The sequence below is a fragment of the Anomaloglossus baeobatrachus genome, chromosome 5 (genome assembly GCF_048569485.1).
Source record: "Anomaloglossus baeobatrachus isolate aAnoBae1 chromosome 5, aAnoBae1.hap1, whole genome shotgun sequence".
In the NCBI taxonomy this organism is placed as follows: domain Eukaryota; kingdom Metazoa; phylum Chordata; class Amphibia; order Anura; family Aromobatidae; genus Anomaloglossus; species Anomaloglossus baeobatrachus.
In genome coordinates, this window is record NC_134357.1 from 446,375,508 (window position 1) to 446,395,572 (window position 20,065).

General features: G+C 48.3%; 1 protein-coding gene across 7 annotated transcripts in view; it reads left to right on the plus strand.

Moving 5' to 3' along the window:
* LKAAEAR1 (LKAAEAR motif containing 1) overlaps positions 1-20,065 on the plus strand; it is a 159,148-nt gene that overhangs the window by 94,142 nt on the left and 44,941 nt on the right. The window contains exons 1-2 of one of the 7 annotated variants that reach the window (XM_075350459.1): positions 14,994-15,071; positions 19,400-19,532. The exons of 1 other annotated variant lie outside the window; for it this stretch is intronic. The gene's annotated coding sequence lies outside the window, so the exon portion shown is untranslated. Of the gene's footprint in view, positions 1-14,927; positions 15,151-15,183; positions 15,278-19,399; positions 19,533-20,065 lie in introns of those variants that run through there. 5 more of the 7 variants (XM_075350464.1, XM_075350458.1, XM_075350460.1 and 2 more) reach the window with 5 other exon arrangements.

The window sequence follows — 20,065 nt, forward strand, 5'->3', positions numbered from 1 at the left end:
TAGGGTCTGTGTGGCGGCAACGTATCAGCTTCCTTCTTGTCAAAGACATCGGCATAGGACCAATAGGCGGAGGGTAACCCGGGAAGGGTGACCGGTTCGACTGGTAGGTGCAGGGGATGCACTGGTTTCAGGCAGTTATTATGGCAAGACGCTCCCCATTGCAGGATGTCTCCTGAATCCCAGTCCAGTACTGGCTTGTGTGACCGAAGCCAGGGTATTCCCAGAAGCAGAGCATGAGCCATGCCAGGGAGCACGTGTAAGGCGATTGTCTCAGAGTGCAGCAACCCCACTTGCATTTCACAGTTCTCCGTGATGTACCGGATGGGTTCGGAAAGAGGTTTTCCATCCACCGAAGAAAGACTGATGGGGTAGCAAGCCGTCGGACGGGAATCTGATGTAGGTCCACCACCGACTGTTGGATAAAGTTCCCGGCAGAGCCTGAATCCAAGAATGCATGCTCTGACAACCAGATGGAACCGCAGGACAGGGATACGGGTACATGGAGAAAAGGAGAGGGCTTGGCTTGACCTAGGGTGGCCTCTTTAACGGACCCTAGGCTCAGTAGTTTCCCGACTTTACTGGACAGTCTAGAATCAGATGCTTGGCACTTCCGCAGTAGAAGCACTCTCCTGCCGCTCTCCGATTCTTCTGCCACATTCTGGACTCTGTGACGCGATCAACCTCCATGGGCTCGTGCGGAGCAGTAGGCCTGGTGGAAGGAGGCGATATTGGTCGTTGGAAGGTGGGCGCAAGACGCGGGGTTCTTCTTGCCCGGGTGACTTCTCTGGCACGCTCTTGGAAGCGGAGATCATTTCGAGTAGCCAGATAGGTTAGATCTTCCAGGGTGGTAGGTACATCCCGGTCGGCCAGTTCATCCTTGATTTTTCCAGATAATCCTTCCCAAAAGGCAGCTACCAAGGCGTCATTGTTCCACTTGAGTTCGGAGTACAGAGTGCGAAACTGGATTGCATACTGTCCCACGGTGAGATTCCCATGGCGGATTCTCATGAGCGAAGAGGCAGTAGACGAGAGATGGCCTGGCTCATCGAACACCTTACGGAAGGTATTCAAAAAGACGGACAGGACTTGAATAGTCGGGTCATTCTTCTCCCAGAGTGGAATCATCCAAGCCAGAGCCCGACCAGTCAGATGAGACATGATGAATGCTATCTTCGAGCGATCACTCGCTGCAGAGGCGACAGCTCAAAGTGCAGGGAGCACTGGTTTAGGAATCCGCGACAAAAGCTGGGATCGCCTCCATACATGGGTGGGGAGGCCAGGCGGGAAGGAGACATGCATGTTGACAATCCCGCAGAGTCGGGGGTTGTTGAGGAGGCCGGATTCTGCAGGGCGTATAGACGGGATTCCATGGACGCCATGTATTCGGCCATGTGTTTCTGAGCCTCATGCTGGCGGGATAGTTCCTTCTGTAGTTCCACAAGTTGGGAGCCGTCAGAGGATCCGGAGGTTTGCATGGATGCCAGACGGGATTCCACGGACTGCATGTGAGCCACTAATCTTGCTTGGGTCTCGCGTTGGCAAGAGAGCTCCTGTTGCAACTTAGTCAGAGGGTTAGCCTTGATCCCGGCGGAGTCCATGGCCCAAGCAAACTGTTACGCTCACCGAGGAGCGTCGAGCGTCCGGAGGTGGACCCACTGGACCGTGCACCGGACTCCCCTGAGAAGACGACCAGCAGCGAACCCCTATACAGGGACACTGCGGTGCCTTCTCAAAGGGCCTTTATGCACGGCAGCCAGGAACCGGTAGTAGGAGTCTCTGTAAGGCCAGGTGTAGCACGGGTGTGATGTCCGCAGCCGGCAGAACACGGTTATGGCACCGAAGATGTTCACAGCAGGTGGCGTCCACAGTAGGTACGGCACCGATGACGTCCACGGCAGGTATGGCACGGTGACGTCCACTGTAGGTATGGCCGGTGACGTCCACAGCAGGTATGGCACGGTGACATCTACTGTAGGTATGGCCGGTGACGTCCACAGTGGGAATGGTACAGATGGCACTACGGCGAGACAGAGGATTAGCAACAGGTAGAAGATGCACGGATACAAACGATAGTACTCAAGGACCTGGACACTAGCAATGCACTAGTAGGAGCGTTGCTCGGGGGCCTACTGCTAGGGGAGGCGAACTTAAATACACATATGGTAACAGGTGACCTCTGAGGTCACTTCCAGATAATGGGGCGCCACAACTTTAAGAAAGGGGGTGTGGCCTCGCGCGCAGCCTAGAATCACTTACTGCAGATCTGTGTGTGACTGGGAGACAGGAAGAGGCTGCAGCAGCCCCTGGAGCAGGATGCCCGACCCGGGAGTGAACAGGACGCATAGCAGGACCCGAACCAGGAGCAGAGCCTGCAGAGCCATGGGACCAGTAAGAGGAGGGACGTTGCTGCCGGAGGCTGGGACCGGGAGTGCACGTGGGGGCCATGCTGGGGCTGTTGCAGATGTGAGGGAGAGCTCCCTCCTCGGGATCTGGCGGGACCAGGCGCTACACTCTTATTCCAAACAAAGGGCTGGACAAATAAATTGTGATCAATACGCCAAGGTGCCGTAAGGTCTAGGTAGTGTAACACCATCCTGCGAACATCCAAAGAATGGAATACTTCCTCCCCTGGAGTCTGAGGATGCTGACAGAAGGAAGGAAGGACAATGGATTGAGATCGATGAAAATCCGAAACCACCTTGGGAAGGAAGGAAAGGTCCAGCTGAAAGACAATGCTGTCATCTCTGACGGTCAGATATGGCTCCCGGATGGACAATGCTTTAAGTTCCCCGACTCGCCGAGCAGAGGTAATTGCCACGAGAAAGGCGGTCTTGTGAGAGAGAGAACAGATGCCACAGGAGGACAGAGGTTCAAAAGGCGACTGAGAAAGTCCGGTAAGGACCCCATGGAGATCCCAGGATGGTGTCAGGACCCTCTGCCGTGGGCAGATCCTACTAGCAGAAACCATGAATCGGCGGATCCAGCGATGATCCGCCAGATTCGTATCAAAGACTGCACTGAGTGCTGAGACCTGCACCTTTAAGGTGCTGAGTTAAGGCCCAACTCCAATCCATTCTGAAGGAAGTCGAGTATTTGAGCAATGTTAGGTAGAAGCGGGTCAGGAGGACGAGAACCACACCAGGAGGAAAATTTCATCCAGATTTTATTGTAAATGCGATTATAGTCACTGGTTTACGGTTCTTCTGTAGAGTGGCTATGACCCCGTCAGAAAGTCCCTGGGCCCTCAGTGCCTGGCCTCAGAAGCCAGGCAGCCAACTTGAGTTTCTGGGGATCTGGATGGAATATCGGACCCCGAGACAGTAAACTGGGGTCTGGACCCAGGAGGTCTGGTCCGTCGATTCTGAGAGTCAGAATCAGATTGTACCAACTCATCCATGGCCACAGAGGAGCTACCAGGATAGTTGTGGCTCCTTCTTCTCTGATCTTCCGCAGGGTCCGTGCCAGAAGAGGAATAGGGGAAGGCGTAGGCGAGACGAAAGGACCAACTGTGGCAGAAGGCGTCCACCCCCAACACGTTGTCCCGAGGGTTCAGGGAGAAAAATGTTGCGACCTTGCGATTTCCCTGAAGCAAAGAGGTCTATCTCTGGAGTACCCCACCTGGCCACCAGAGAGCAGAACACCGCTTGGTCTAGACTCAACTCTCCTGGGTGAACATCCTGACAACTCAGGAAGTCTGCTTGAAGGTTCAGAGACCCCTTTAGATGGACTGCAGAAAGGGACAGCAGGGATTGTTCTGCCCAGAGGAAAATCCGGGAGGACACGGACTTCAGGGCGCCTGATATTGTACTGCCCTGATGGCAGAGATGTGCTATCGTGGTGACATTGTCGGAGTAGACTAGGACGTGAGTGTCCCGGACGGGATCCTGAGCAGCCAGGAGGGCTTCTCTGACCGCCCTGAGTTCCCGGTAGTTGGAGGATTGGGAGCTGACATAAGGACTCCAGACCCCTTGAAGCGGTGTGTTGCCAACAATAGCCCCCACCCCCTCTGGCTGGCATCGGTCGTCAGCATAACCAGGGGTGTCCATCAGGTTGTTGGGATGCAGCCAGCAGAGAAGGGACGAGGAGACAGTTCCTAGAGGCGAAATCGTTTGTTTAGTGAGGAAGGGAGTCTGTCCCAATGCGCCAGGATATGATCCTGGAGACGAGAATGGGCCTGAGCCCACATGACTGAGGGAATGCAGGACATCATGGAACCCAGAGCCGACATAGCCGCTCGAAGGGTCGGACGTGCTTGTCAATGAAGAGTCGAGATTTTGGTTAGAAGGGTCAACCTGTGGTCTTCGGGGAGAAATGATGCCTGTCTGTCGGAGTCTAACAGTACCCCGAGAAACTGTCGAGTGGAGAAGGGTTGTAGCTGTGCAACGACCTCTCCACATGGCTCCTGAGGGTCTGAGCGGGAGCAATGAGAAGCAAGTCGTCCAAATATGGAACTAGACAGACACCTTGCAATCGCATGAAGGCGACTACCTCTGCCATGATCTTTAAAAAGATTCTTGGAGCTGAGGAGATCCCGAAGGAAAGTACGTTGAACTGAAAATGAAGCACTTTCCCCTCGTGCAGAATCACAAATTTGAGGTACTGCCTGTGACGAGGATGGATGGGCACATGGAAGTAGGCGTCTTTCAGGTCTAGTGAAGGCATCTGGTGGTGTAGACCTATCAATGGAATAGCAGATTTCACGGACTCCATCTTGAAACGCCGGTATCGGACCCGTTGGTTGAGACGTTTCAGATTGATGACAATCCGGACATCTCCAGACGGTTTTTTGACTAGGAAGAGACGGGAGTAGTGGCCCACCCCTTCTTCCTGACTTGGAACTGGGGAAACGACCCCGGAATTAATTAACTCCTGTATCTTCGAGTACAGGAGATCCTGAGAACCCTGTGATGACAGGGCTGTGACTCGGAGGCCTGGTTGAGGGGGGGTGAAGAATTTTATTAATAGACCCTCTGATACGATCTTCAGGACCCACTGGCAAGTGGTGATGGTCCACCATTGGGGAAGGAAGGCTGACAGTCGTCCCCCCACTCGAGCCGAGTCACTGTTTGTCATGCTGAGGATGTTGTTGATGGGAAGGGATGAGAATATTTCTCCCTCTTCCCTTAGGGTAGCTCCACCGACCCGATTTCCCTTTCCCCTTGGGCTGGGAGGTCTGAGGCACCGAGGAACGAAAGGACCGTTTCCTGGGGGGTTTCTGATCTGGAAGGGCCTTACGATCAGTTGCCTTGTCCAGAATGTCATCCAGAGCAGGCCCAAATACTAAGTCCCCCTTAAACGGAAGAGAGCAAAGTCTCATCTTAAAAGTGGAGTCCCCACTCCAAGCTTTAAGTCACAAAGCTCGTCTGGCAGAGTTAGATAAGACTGAGGTCCTGGCAGCCAGGCGGACTGACTCTACCGAAGTATCCGTCAAAAAACTGGTAGCCTTACTAAGCAAGGGAAGGGATTCCAGTAACTCATCCCTAGGGGTACCCTGGGAAATATGAGCATCCAACTGGTCGAGCCACCTAAGGAGGGACTGGGAGACACAAGTGGATGCAATGTTGGCCTGAATAGTAGAAGACGACGTCTCCCAGGATCTTTTCATAAGGCTCTCGACTTTCTGATCCATATGATCCCTAAGCTGGGAAGTATCCTCAAAGGGGAGCGCCATTTTCTTAGCAACCCTGGCCACCTGCACATCCACCTTGGCAACCACCCAATGCAAATCAGAACACTCTAGGGGAAATCTGCGTCTGGGGTCGCTCCTGAATCATTTCTCAGGAAATTCCCATTCCTGAGAAATAAGATCCAGAATATTGGCACGGACAGGAAACCCTATCTGTTTAGTGGATTTCAGGCCAGTGAACATTTCATTCTGAACAGAAGGAAGGACCTGCTCGTCTTCTAACCCCATAGTGCTCCTAACTGCTCAAATAAGATCTCTCAAATCCTCTGAGGGGAAAAAAGGAAAGACCGGTCAGTCCTCCCAGATAGGAACCTTCATCGGGACCATCCGAGGTGGAATCAGGGGCATCCTCATGATCAGACGGGGCTGCCTGGAGTTTCCTCTTTTTAGTGGGAGAAGGACCAGCAGCAGGGAGGGAGGCTAGTGTGGCCTGAATCTCCTGCTTCATTATGGACCGCAGCTCGTCTACCAGGGATGGTTGTTCAGCCCTAACAATCTGGTCTGTACACTGCTGGCAGAGTTTCTTATCTCAGATCGCAGGGAGCTTTCTATCACAGACTGGGCACTTTTTAATCTTATCAGTCTTTTCAGATTTGTCAGATTTTTCAGACTTTTCTGATGTTTCATATTTCTCAGATTTTTCAGATTTCCTAGCCGGCTTGTCCTCCTGGAAAACACATACCATAAGGAGCCATCAAAATCAGCCTGTATAACAGGCATAAGGGACCCCCCCTTTCCTAGACTTAAGGCCACTTTACACACTGCGATCTCGCTAGCGAGATCGCTAGCGAGCGTACCCGCCCCCGTCGGTTGTGTGTCACGGGCAAATCTAAGGGGGCGGTTTGTTCGGCATCACAGCGACGTCACCAAGCAGCCACCCAATAGAAGCGGAGGGGCGGAGATAAGCAGGACGAACATCCCGCCCACCTCCTTCATTCCTCATTGTGGGCGGCCGCAGGTAAGGTGAGGTTCCTTGTTCCTGCGGTGTCACACATAGTGATGCGTGCTGCCTCAGGAACGACAAACAACCTGCGTCCTGCAACAGCAACGATATTTGGGAAATGGACAGCGTGTCAATGATCAACGATAAGGTGAGTATTTTTGATCGTTAGCGGTCCCTCGTACATGTCACACGCAACGAAGTCGCTAACGAGAACGGATGTGCGTCACGAATTCCGTGACCCCAACGACATCTCGTTAGTGATGTTGTTGCGTGTAAAGCGGCCTTTACTGTGACAGGGGGAACAGTGGGCTCTGCAGATGCAGGGGAAGACATTACAGCACAGCACAGAAGAATTCTTACCGTGGTTCTGATGCCTGCAGGGCAGTCTTTTTTTTTTTTTTTTTTTAAACTCGTTTTATTGAAGGTTAAGTAAATCATTACAGTAAAGGATAATTCAGCAATTTGTACAGTAAAGATACATGTAAATTGGTTAATAGTCAGAATAATAAAGCAACAACAATCAAGTCAACATCTATTACTTTCAGCATGGCCTTAATACAGTAAACATTTCAAAGGTGTCAGCTCGCGAGTCATATCCATCCTGGGGCAAAAGGCCCATATTGACAAGGAATGTACAACCCAGGTTTCAGGGACCTCGTCATATCACTGATACGGGGTTTCATGGATTACATGTTTCTCCTTTCCCATCACTGGAGCAATATCTATTATTACTACGACAATAATGACTGTAGGTTATCGGTCAGGGAACCAGGTGATCCTCCGGTCAAGGGCGATCCCAACCATCTACCCCATATTTTGTCAAATTTATGTAAAGAACCTCTCGTCTTATATACAAATTGTTCTAACGGAATTATAGCATTTACCAATGCAATCCAAGAGGCTCTAGTTGGGGGATGAGTGCTCATCCAATTTAGTATAATGCCCTTCCGGGCCAAAAACAGGACCTTTTTTATTAATAGATTCTCATCTTGGGACCAGGAGTGTACATCTACCACCCCGAATAAACACAGGATTGGGCTCATAGCAACCGCTTTTTGAAGTATGGTGGAAAGAGTCGTTACAACCTCGCTCCAATAGGAGAGAATGACCCGGCAGTCCCATATCATGTGCCAGAAATCGGCACCGTCTCTCCCGCATCTCGGACAACCCACCCCCACCAAATTATTCATCTTTTTCATCTTTTTCAGTCCTGCAGGGCAGTCTTTATGTGGAAAGGCCTGCCTCCCAGTGGCAGGGAACGTTCCCCACCTCCCGTATCCATCCCATGACAAGCTGCCGATTCGTTGGAATGTCCGACACGCTGTCTCCGCAACCAGAAGTGCCCACACAGGAAAGGCTTGAGAACCGGAAGTCCCGCCTGCAGCAGCCCTTCCAGGTCGCATTGGCAGCGTGCATACGGCAGGTGTAGCTCCCCGGATGGCGTCCTCCTTGAGCCGCCGGCCCGGGAGCTACACAGCCTGCATCGCCCCAGAAGGGCTCTGGAAGGCTGGAGCAGCGGCCCCTCAGAACGTGAGGGAAGCAGTAGGAGGAGAGACGGAGGCCCGACCGACACTGCCTGGCTAAGGTAAGAGACAAGTATGGTTTGCAAGCGCAGGTGGATCCGCGATCCACCCATACATGTTAACCCTTTAAATCACGCTGTCAAAATGTGACAGCACAATTTAAATCACCGCCACCATCGGAAGCACATGAGGTGATAATGTGGAGCCGATGGTTGCCATGGTAGCACAGGGTCATGTAATGACTCCTGTAGCTATCATGACTCACTTCCTGTAACAGCAGGCAGTGAGCTGCCTTTTACAACAGACGAACATTTCTGATAATCTCAGCTGTTCAGTTCTGATCAACAGAAATGAATGAGCGATCAGACTGCTGAGCCGTATATTTCCCTTGGGGGACAAGTAAAATAAAAAATTAAAAAAACAAAATAAACTAAAAGTTCAAATCACCCCTTAAAGCAGGGGTCTCAAACTCAGCTGGGTGTATGGGCCGCATTCTTTGCAGGACAACGTGACATTTTTAATTAATCCATGTTTTTTTTCTATACACCTTTGGATCAATTTTTTGAACATGTTTTGCTTGTTTAATATAGCAAACCTGTACTTTTTTTGTTTAGTTAAGTTTATATATAAAAAAGCATTTTTAATGGCAAAAAAAATTTTCATGCTTTATTTTGAATTTTATTTTTTACATTTTATCACCTTTTTGTAATATTGCTTTACAATTTGCAGCATTATATAGTAATCTTAGCCAACATCTTTGTAGTATCCTTGTAGTATTGTGCCCTGTAGTATTTTGCCCATCCTTATAGTATTGTGCTCATCCTTGTAGTATAGGGCCCAGTAGTATTGAGCCCTGTAGTATTTATTGTGCTCATCCTTGTAGTATTGTGCCCATCCTTATAGTATTGTGCCCTGTAGTATTGTGCTCATCCTTGTAGTATTGGGCCCAGTAGTATTGTGTCCATCCTTGTAGCATTGTGCCCTGTAGTATTGTGCTCATCCTTGTGGTATTGGGGCCCATCCTTGTAGTATTGGGGCCCATCCTTGTAGTAATGGGGCCCATCCTTGTAGTATTGGGGCCAATCCTTGTAGTATTGGGGCCCATCCTTGTAGTATTGGGGCCCATCCTTGTAGTATTGGGGCCCATCCTTGTAGTATTGGGGCCCATCTTTGTAGTATTGGGGCCCATCCTTGTAGTATTGGGGCCCATCCTTGTAGTATTGGGCCCTGTAGTATTGTGCTCATCCTTGTAGTATTGTGCCCTGTAGAATTGTGCCCATCCTTGTAGTATTGTGCCCATACTTGTAGTATTGTGCCCATCCTTGTGCCCTGTAGTATTGTGCCCAGCCTTGTACACTGTAGTAATGTGCCCATCCTTTGCCCATCCTTGTAGTATTTTAGTATTGTTCCTGTTATTAGGCTGTGTGCCCACAATCAGTGTTCAGAGTTTTGGATGTAGCATGTTTCAGCTGTGTCCAAAACGCTGCGGTGTACAGTACAAGCAGAGTCGATGGGATTACTAGAAATCCCGTCCACTATGCGTGTACGGCTCGCAGTGAAAACTAACCTGCGGTGCGACTTTCAGAGGCCGTAGCATGTGGGAAAACATGACGGAGACTTGCTGCGTCCAGAACACAGCGGGTCCTGATCGTAAGCACATACCTTACCTGCTTGTTGCAGCCCATGACGATCGCGGCCCTATGCCGGTGTCGGGTTCGTCAGGACTTTACTACAATTGAATCATTTGCAGTGCTGCACAGAGGAGATGGCTGCTGGCCGCCAATCAGATGCAAGGAGGTGACGTCATACTGCAACGTCACTTGCTTGCATATGATTGGCGGGGAGCAGCCATTGATATAGTGCACACAGCTCCTCTGCGCAGCACCGCAAATGATTCAATTGTAGTAAAGCCCTTCCGGCGCCGACCCCTGGCATAGGGCAGCGATCGTCACGGTGTCTGCGGGCCGCAACAAACAACCTCAGGGACTGCATGCGGCCTGCGTGTTTGAGACCTTTGCCTTAAAGGGAACCTGTCACTAGATTTGGTGACTAAAAGCTGCGGTAACCACCAGTGAGCTCTGATATACAGCATTCTAACATGTTGCATATAAGAGCCCAGGCCGCTGTGTAGAACATAAGAATCACTTTATAATATTCACCTAAATGTTTGGTACGGTGCAGACTGGTCGAATGGGTGTCTCCGTTCTCCGGTAATGGCGCCTCCTCTTTCGGCCATTTTTGTCCTCCTTCTGAAGCCTGCGTGTATGACGCGTCCTACGTCATCCACACTAGCCAGCATCGAGGACCTCCATGCCGGCCTGTGTGGATGACGTATGGCCGCACCGCACCGCCCTTTAGGTGAGTATTATAAAGTGATTTTTATGCTCTACACAGAGGCCTGGGCTCTTATATACAGCATGTTAGCATGCTGTATACAAGAGCCCACTGGTGGTGGCTGGAGCTTATAGTCACCAAATCTGGTGACAGGTTCCCTTTAAAGGGTTAAAAAAAATAAAAAATAAACACACATTTGATATCGCCGCATTCAGAAATGCCCAATCAAAATATAAAATCAATTAATCTGATCGGTAAATGGCGTAGCAGCAAAAAAAAATTCCAGACGCCAAAATTACGTTTTTTGGTTGCCGCATATTTTGTGCAAAATGCAATAACAGGCGATAAAAAAGTAGCATCTGCGCAAAAGTGGTACCGTTAAAAACATCAGCCTGAGATGCAAAGAATAAGCTATCACTGAGCCATAGATCCCGAAAAATGAGAACGCTACGGGTTGTGGAAAATGGCGCAAATCGTACGGCACTTTTTCTGGACAGACTTCTGTTTTTTTAACCCCTTAGATAAAAGTAAACCAATATATGTGTGGTGTCTACAAACTCGAAACGACCTAAGGCATCACACCAACACATCAATTTTACCATATAGAGAACACAGTAAATAAAATATCCCAAAAACAATAGTGCAATTGCACTTTTTATTTGCAATTTTTCCACACTTGGAATTTTTTTGCCGTTTTCCAGTACACTATATGGTAAAACTTATGGTTTCATTTAAAAGTACAACTCGTCCCTCAAAAAACAAACCCGCTCCCTCACATCATTCTCCCACTGTGTCTGTCGGCACTCTGACAGCTCAGCAGCGGACCTCGATGGCGTCAATACTGCGCGCCTGCAGTGAGGTCAGAGCGATAGCAGTGGATGTGCCAAGAAGACCGGAGCAGCAGGGGAACGAGGAGAAGTATGTATTCACTCACTGTGGCCAGAAGACCATGGGGATGCATTAACACTAGAACTACTGAGGTAGTCATTTTGACTACTTTACACTATGTATTTCTATATAGGTGTCACGAGTCCAGTAGTTCTAGTGTTAAATGATATGGGGGCTGTATACTACATGAACGTGCCTAATGCTATCTGGATCTGCACTGTGCTATATACGGGCTGTATACTACATGAAGGTGCCTAATGCTATCTGGGTCTACACTGTGCTATATGCGGGCTGTATACTACATAAGGGTGCCTAATGCTATCTGGGTCCTCACTGTGCTATATGCGGGCTGTATACTACATAAGGATGCCTAATGCTATATGGGTCTGCATTGTGCTATATGGGGGTTGCATAGCGCCATATGGAGGCTGCATAGTGCCATTTGGGGGCTGCATAGTGCTACATGGGGGCTACATAATACTACAGTTAGGTCCAGAAATATTTGGACAGTGACACAATTTTCGCGAGTTGGGCTCTGCATGCCACCACATTGGATTTGAAATGAAACCTCTACAACAGAATTCAAGTGCAGATTGTAACGTTTAATTTGAAGGTTTGAACAAAAATATCTGATAGAAATTGTAGGAATTGTACACATTTCTTTACAAACACTCCACATTTTAGGAGGTCAAAAGTAATTGGACAAATAAACCAAACCCAAACAAAATATTTTTATTTTCAATATTTTGTTGCGAATCCTTTGGAGGCAATCACTGCCTTAAGTCTGGAACCCATGGACATCACCAAACGCTGGGTTTCCTCCTTCTTAATGCTTTGCCAGGCCTTTACAGCCGCAGCCTTCAGGTCTTGCTTGTTTGTGGGTCTTTCCGTCTTAAGTCTGGATTTGAGCAAGTGAAATGCATGCTCAATTGGGTTAAGATCTGGTGATGGACTTGGCCATTGCAGAATGTTCCACTTTTTTGCACTCATGAACTCCTGGGTAGCTTTGGCTGTACAGTTAGGTCCAGAAATATTTGGACAGTGACACAATTTTCGCGAGTTGGGCTCTGCATGCCACCACATTGGATTTGAAATGAAACCTCTACAACAGAATTCAAGTGCAGATTGTAACGTTTAATTTGAAGGTTTGAACAAAAATATCTGATAGAAATTGTAGGAATTGTACACATTTCTTTACAAACACTCCACATTTTAGGAGGTCAAAAGTAATTGGACAAATAAACCAAACCCAAACAAAATATTTGTATTTTCAATATTTTGTTGCGAATCCTTTGGAGGCAATCACTGCCTTAAGTCTGGAACCCATGGACATCACCAAACGCTAGGTTTCCTCCTTCTTAATGCTTTTCCAGGCCTTTACAGCCGCAGCCTTCAGGTCTTGCTTGTTTGTGGGTCTTTCCGTCTTAAGTCTAGATTTGTGCAAGTGAAATGCATGCTCAATTGGGTTAAGATCTGGTGATTGACTTGGCCATTGCAGAATGTTCCACTTTTTTGCACTCATGAACTCCTGGGTAGCTTTGGCTGTATGCTTGGGGTCATTGTCCATCTGTACTATGAAGCACCGTCCGATCAACTTTGCGGCATTTGGCTGAATCTGGGCTGAAAGTATATCCCGGTACACTTCAGAATTCATCTGGCTACTCTTGTCTGCTGTTATGTCATCAATAAACACAAGTGACCCAGTGCCATTGAAAGCCATGCATGCCCATGCCATCACATTGCCTCCACCATGTTTTACAGAGGATGTGGTGTGCCTTGGATCATGTGCCGTTCCCTTTCTTCTCTAAACTTTTTTCTTCCCATCATTCTGGTACAGGTTGATCTTGGTCTCATCTGTCCATAGAATACTTTTCCAGAACTGAGCTGGCTTCATGAGGTGTTTTTCAGCAAATTTAACTCTGGCCTGTCTATTTTTGGAATTGATGAATGGTTTGCATCTAGATGTGAACCCTTTGTATTTACTTTCATGGAGTCTTCTCTTTACTGTTGACTTAGAGACAGATACACCTACTTCACTGAGAGTGTTCTGGACGTCAGTTGATGTTGTGAACGGGTTCTTCTTCACCAAAGAAAGTATGCGGCGATCATCCACCACTGTTGTCATCCGTGGACGCCCAGGCCTTTTTAAGTTCCCAAGCTCACCAGTCAATTCCTTTTTTCTTAGAATGTACCCGACTGTTGATTTTGCTACTCCAAGCATGTCTGCTATCTCTCTGATGGATTTTTTCTTTTTTTTTCAGCCTCAGGATGTTCTGCTTCACCTCAATTGAGAGTTCCTTAGACCGCATGTTGTCTGGTCACAGCAACAGCTTCCAAATGCAAAACCACACACCTGTAATCAACCCCAGACCTTTTAACTACTTCATTGATTACAGGTTAACAAGGGAGACGCCTTCAGAGTTAATTGCAGCCCTTAGAGTCCCTTGTCCAATTACTTTTGGTCCCTTTAAAAAGAGGAGGCTATGCATTACAGAGCTATGATTCCTAAACCCTTTCTCCGATTTGGATGTGAAAACTCTCATATTGCAGCTGGGAGTGTGCACTTTCAGCCCATATTATATATATAATTGTATTTCTGAACATGTTTTTGTAAACAGCTAAAATAACAAAACTTGTGTCACTGCCAAATATTTCTGGACCTAACTGTATATGGAGGACTATGGGGGCTTCATAACAATATATGGAGGAATATGGGGCTGCATACTACTGTTCCCCAAGAGTTGTATGCCCCCCCCCCCCCCGAGCTGTATGTCCCTCCACCCCAGAGGTGCATGTCACCCCCTACCTCAAAGCCACTGCCCCCCTCTAGAGCAGTATGCCCCCCCCCCATTGCTGTATATCCCTTTCCTCAGTAATATGTATGTCCCCAGCCTCTCTTGTGATGTATATACAGCAGTGTCAGTGTGCTCTTTATGCGGCCATGTCTGCTAGTAACGGCCACCAATCACACACAAGCGCCCAGGAGGAGCTGGATGCTGACAAGTGGGGGAGGTGAATGCGGCTGTTGCCAGCTTCCCAATATTTGGAATATCTCTGTATCTGTGTGTGCATTTGTGTATCCATGTATGTCAGTGTACATATATGACTGTCTAGATTTATGTCTGTGTTTATGTGAATTTTTCTTTAAATGTGTTCATATGCCTGTATGTATGTATCTGTGCATGTCTACGTATGGATGGGGCCCACTGAGACTCTTTCATCAGGGTCCATATTCCTGTCAGAATCCAGCAGAATTATGTGTGCCTCAGATGGGAGACCATCTTATATAACAGGCAGTAGCTTCCTCCACAGGATATAGGGGCAGAGTCTCACTAGTTTGCCCATTTCTCCAGTTGTCAGTTACCAAGCACGTACCTGTGCTGTCTGACTCTGCACTCTCACTTTTGTCACCTCACACATATAGGCGCTCTAGTTATTTGCGCAAAACTATTGGCTGCATTAAACCACGTGAACAAACAGCCGGGAAAGGATGCGCTCACCATTCACTATTGTCTATTGGCCGCAGTGGATCAGGTGACTAAAAAGAGCGGGAAAGGTTCTGAACGGCCGCCGCATACCTCCATTGGATGTCTCAGATAACGTCACCGAGCAGAGGACGCAGCAGAGACGTCTCCTTGGTAACGTTCTGTAAACAAAATCACGCCACAGCGGACGGGAGAGATCGTGCTGCCTGAGGGTGAGACGCTGCACGGCCGATGGTGTGAGTGCAGATGTCCTGAGATAGGAGGTCAGGAGAGGGATTGTGTTATATAGAGGTAGGAGAGCGCGGCAGACGTGCAGGGATCTGGGGAGAGTCTGGCATAGCCTGGAGAGGTGCCATCCTGGGATAGAGCTGGAGGGGATCTGCCTTCATATGAGATCCAGACACAGAAAAGGATGTAGGTGAGAATTTAGAAATGGCTGCCACTCCTCCTGGGGATTATTAATGGAGAGATGTCCTCCTTGGACATAGAAGTGGGCCAAATGTCGTCCTAGGACTCAGAACTGGCAGATATTGTGTCCTTGAATGTGGAAATGGTTCCTTGACTTAGATATCCCGTGACTGGCTTAAAGGGAACCGGTCACTTTTACTTAAACTAAAAGTGTCACCTTCTGCATCTCCAGGGCTGCTTTCTATGAAGGTGCACCTTGGCCCTGACTCCCCTTTCAGACCCCAAAAATAAGTTTATAAAACTTGGCCGTTAGGTATGCTAAATACCGTGGTTGGCCAGATGGGCTGGCTCATTTTCTGCTCCTGTTCCCCCTCCTGCCGCTGATCACCGTCCTTTCTTGGTTGACGGCGATCTTCATCGCATTTTCAAATCTCGCGCCTGTGCAGTTATGTCCACTCGCGCAGGCGCAGTTCGTTCTGCCATATCGTGGGCAGAGCAGAAAATATAGCTGCCCCCGCTCACGCCGGTGAGCTAAATGCGCAGGCGCGAGATTATAGTCAGCTATGTGCAAGACCTCACCAGCGCCATGCTCGTACCCGCCCATAATCTCGCGACTGTGCATTTAGCTAACCGGCGCAAGCGAGGGCAGCTATGTTTTCTGCTCTGCCCACGATATGGCAGAGGGAACTGCGCGAGCGGACATGACTGCACAGGCGTGAGATTTGAAAATGCGACAAGGATGATGACGGAGGCGTCAATCAAGAAAGGAGGACAGCAATCAGCGACAGGAGGGGGATAAAGGAGCAAAAAATGAGCCTGCCCATGTGGCCAACCAAGGTAATTAGCATACCCTGTTTCCCCGAAAATAAGACACTGTCTTATATTTTTTTTTGCCCTGAAAAAAGCACTATGTCTTATTTTCAGGGGGTGTCTTATTCTTGAGGAGACATGGTTGGGGGTAAGTTTACCCCCCACAAAAAGCAGACCCCCCATCCCAGGATCATCATACTTACCAGCCCAGGGCGTCTGTATGGCTCCCAGATCCTTCTCTGATCTCCCATCAGGTACGTTGCATGCCTCCCCTGCGTCTGGCTGACATCAGATCTCACACACACACACACACACACACACTTCTCCCTGTGATCTCCCTGCAGCTGTGCTCCCCTGCGTCTGGCTGACATCAGATCTCACACACACATCAGATCTCACACACACATCAGATCTCACACACACATCAGATCTCACACACACATCAGATCTCACACACACACACACACACTTCTCCCTGTGATCTCCCTGCAGCTGTGCTCCCCTGCGTCTGGCTGACATCAGATCTCACACACACATCAGATCTCACACACACATCAGATCTCACACACACATCAGATCACACACACACATCAGATCACACACACACATCAGATCACACACACACATCAGATCACACACACACATCAGATCACACACACACACATCAGATCACACACACACACATCAGATCACACACACACACATCAGATCACACACACATCAGATCACACACACACACACATCAGATCACACACACACATCAGATCACACACACACACATCAGATCACACACACACACATCAGATCACACACACATCAGATCTCACACACACACATCAGATCACACACACACACATCAGATCACACACACACACATCAGATCTCACACACACACATCAGATCTCACACACACACATCAGATCTCACACACACACATCAGATCTCACACACACACATCAGATCTCACACACACACATCAGATCTCACACACACATCAGATCTCACACACACATCAGATCTCACACACACACATCAGATCTCACACACACACATCAGATCTCACACACACACATCAGATCTCACACACACATCAGATCTCACACACACACACACACATATCAGATCTCACACACACACACATATCAGATCACACTCACTCACACACAAACACACACCCCACTTCTTCCCACCCACCCCACGATCCCAGCAGCTGTGCTGCACGCCGTGCTCCTCTGCCTCCTGCCGACACTCACAGATCCGATCACTTACGTTCACACACAGTCACACATCAGACAGTATACACGCACACATCTGATCGCATACACTCACACACACACCCCACTTCTCCCTGTGCCCACCGGTGGGTGGTCCCAGCAGCTGTGCTGCACGCCGTGCTCCTCCGCCGACACTCACAGATCCGATCGCATACACTCACACATCAGAACACACTCACACATATGATCGCATACACTCACACACACACTGACGATATCACACATACGCGCTCACACACTGACAACATCTGGAGATACCACATGCTTCTGGCCATGTGATCCTCCGGCAGGTCCTGGAAGGTCACTGCACCGCACAGTATCGCCGCCGAGAAGTAAGCGATATCACTGGATGTTGTGAGTGTGTGGTGCGATCTGATGTGTGTGTGTGTTCCCGCGCTGCAGGACCTTGATGCGCTCACCTGCTCCCGGTCGGCGTCTGGTGAGTATGATCGGGGGTCTGCTGCCTATAATGAAGTGTCCTGCAGTGTCTTTAACTCTTTCACCACTGCATGACACTTCATTATTGACCGCAGCTATGTCTTATTTTCAGGGGATGTCTTATATTAAAGCATCTCTGAAAACTCCTGCTATGTCTTATTTTTGGGGGACGTCTTATTTCCGGGGAAACACGGTACCTAACGGCCAAGATTTATAAAGTTATTTTTGGGGTCTGGAAGGGGAGTCAGGGCCAAGGTGCACCTTCATATAATGCAGCCCAGGAGCTGCAGAAGGTGAGACTTTTAGTTTAATAGAGAAAAATCTGGTGACCGGTTCCCTTTAATGGAGAGATGTCCTCCTTGGACATAGAAGTGGGCCAAATGTCATCCTAGGACTCAGAACTGGCAGATATTGTGTCCTTGAATGTGGAAATGGTAAAAATCTAGTTCCTTGACCTAGATATCAGAGAGAACCAATGACTGGCTTAAGAAATCCTAGAGTTTAGAAATGATAAAAGTTCTAAAATTATTAAAGTCCTTTCCTTGAATTAAAACTGTCTTATGCTGACTGAATGAAGATCCTTGATTCAATAATATAAAGAAGCAACGCGTTTCCACGGCAGGCTAGCGTCTTTCTCAAAGGGAAAAACTGTCAGGCGTAGAATGCGTTGTGGAATAAAAAACACTTCTTTATATTATTGGATCAAGGATCTTAATTCGTTTTGGGCTGAGCTAAACAAATGAAGATTCTTGATCCAATTAAGGGCATAACGACCAAGGTCGCGGACATTGCGACTGGGCCCGACAGGGTTCTGATATCATGGGAAAGCGGGGTGCTGAGGGAAAGATGTATATTAGCATGGGAAGCCTGGGTGCTGAGGGAAAGATGTTTGGCAAAGCATGGGAAAGCTGTATGCTGATGGAAAGCTGTATAGCAGAGCATGGGGAAGGTGGCGCTGAGGACAATATGGATATCAAAACATAGGAAAGCTGGGTTATGAGGGAAAGATGTATATCAGAGCATGGGAAGCCTGGGTGCTGAGGGAAAGCTGTTTGGCAAAGCATGGGAAAGCTGTGTGCTGATGGAAAGCTGTATAGCAGAGCATGGGGAAGGTGGCGCTGAGGACAAGATGGAAATCAAAACATAGGAAAGCTGGGTTATGAGGGAAAGATGTATATCAGAGCATGGGAAAGCTGCATTGTGACTGAGGGAAAGATGTATAGCGGAGAATGGAGAAGGTGCATGGTGAGGACAAGATGGATATCAGAACATAGGAAAGCTGGGTTACTGATAGAAGGATTTCAGATCATGGGGAACATGGGTACTGAGGGAAAGTTGAGCGTCAGCAACAGTATCCCGTACCCTGAGTGTCGGCGTCATTACCCTGTAACCCTAGTGCCTGTGTCCGGATGGGGGGGGGGCAGGTCCAAACTTTGCACCGGGGCCCATCAAATTCTAGTTACGCCACTGGGTCCAATAATATAAAGAACATTTTTTTTTTATCTCGCAACACATTTCTACGCCGGACAGTTTTTAACACTTGAGAAAGATGCCAGCCCACCGTGGAAACGCGTTGTGGAATAAAAGAAACCCTCTTCTTTATATTATAGGATCAAGGATCTTCATTTGTTTAGCTTGGCCCAAAACCATGATTTGTCTTTTCCTTCAAGCATCCTGATGGAGTTCATCCCCAGCCACCATTATTGAGCTTTCACAGGAGTTGTGCCTACACAAGTCACTCAGGTGAGCATCTTACCTGGATCCAATATACCGTATCTTTTCATAAAGGTATCACCCTACAGTCTGGTGCGCTTTATTTCCCCACAGTTTTTAGCTAAAAATTCCTTTCCTAACATTTAGCACTTTGGGGGATTCTGTCCCTCGATATAAAAATTGCAAAGATCTCATCCTGGAGATTAGAAATGGGAGAAATTCTGTTTTGTAATTTAAATATTATATTGATTTCATCATAAGATTTTGAATTGGGAAATATTAAAGAAATTCTTACCCGAGGTGAGAAACCAATGGAAGAATGGGTTCCAGACTTAAAGAGGACTAACTAACACATACATTTTGCTCTATGAGGTAAAAGCAGTGCCATACTGGCACTAAGATGCTGAATCCAGGCATATCTGTTGTAGAAAGATCCGATGCTTGGTTGATTCAATATCTTTAATCAAAGTTGCAGAAAGCACTGCACTTTGATGTGTGCAACATGGACGGGTCTTTGTGGGTCAGGTCCTTACATTTATTCCTCCTCTGGTATAACCCCTTTT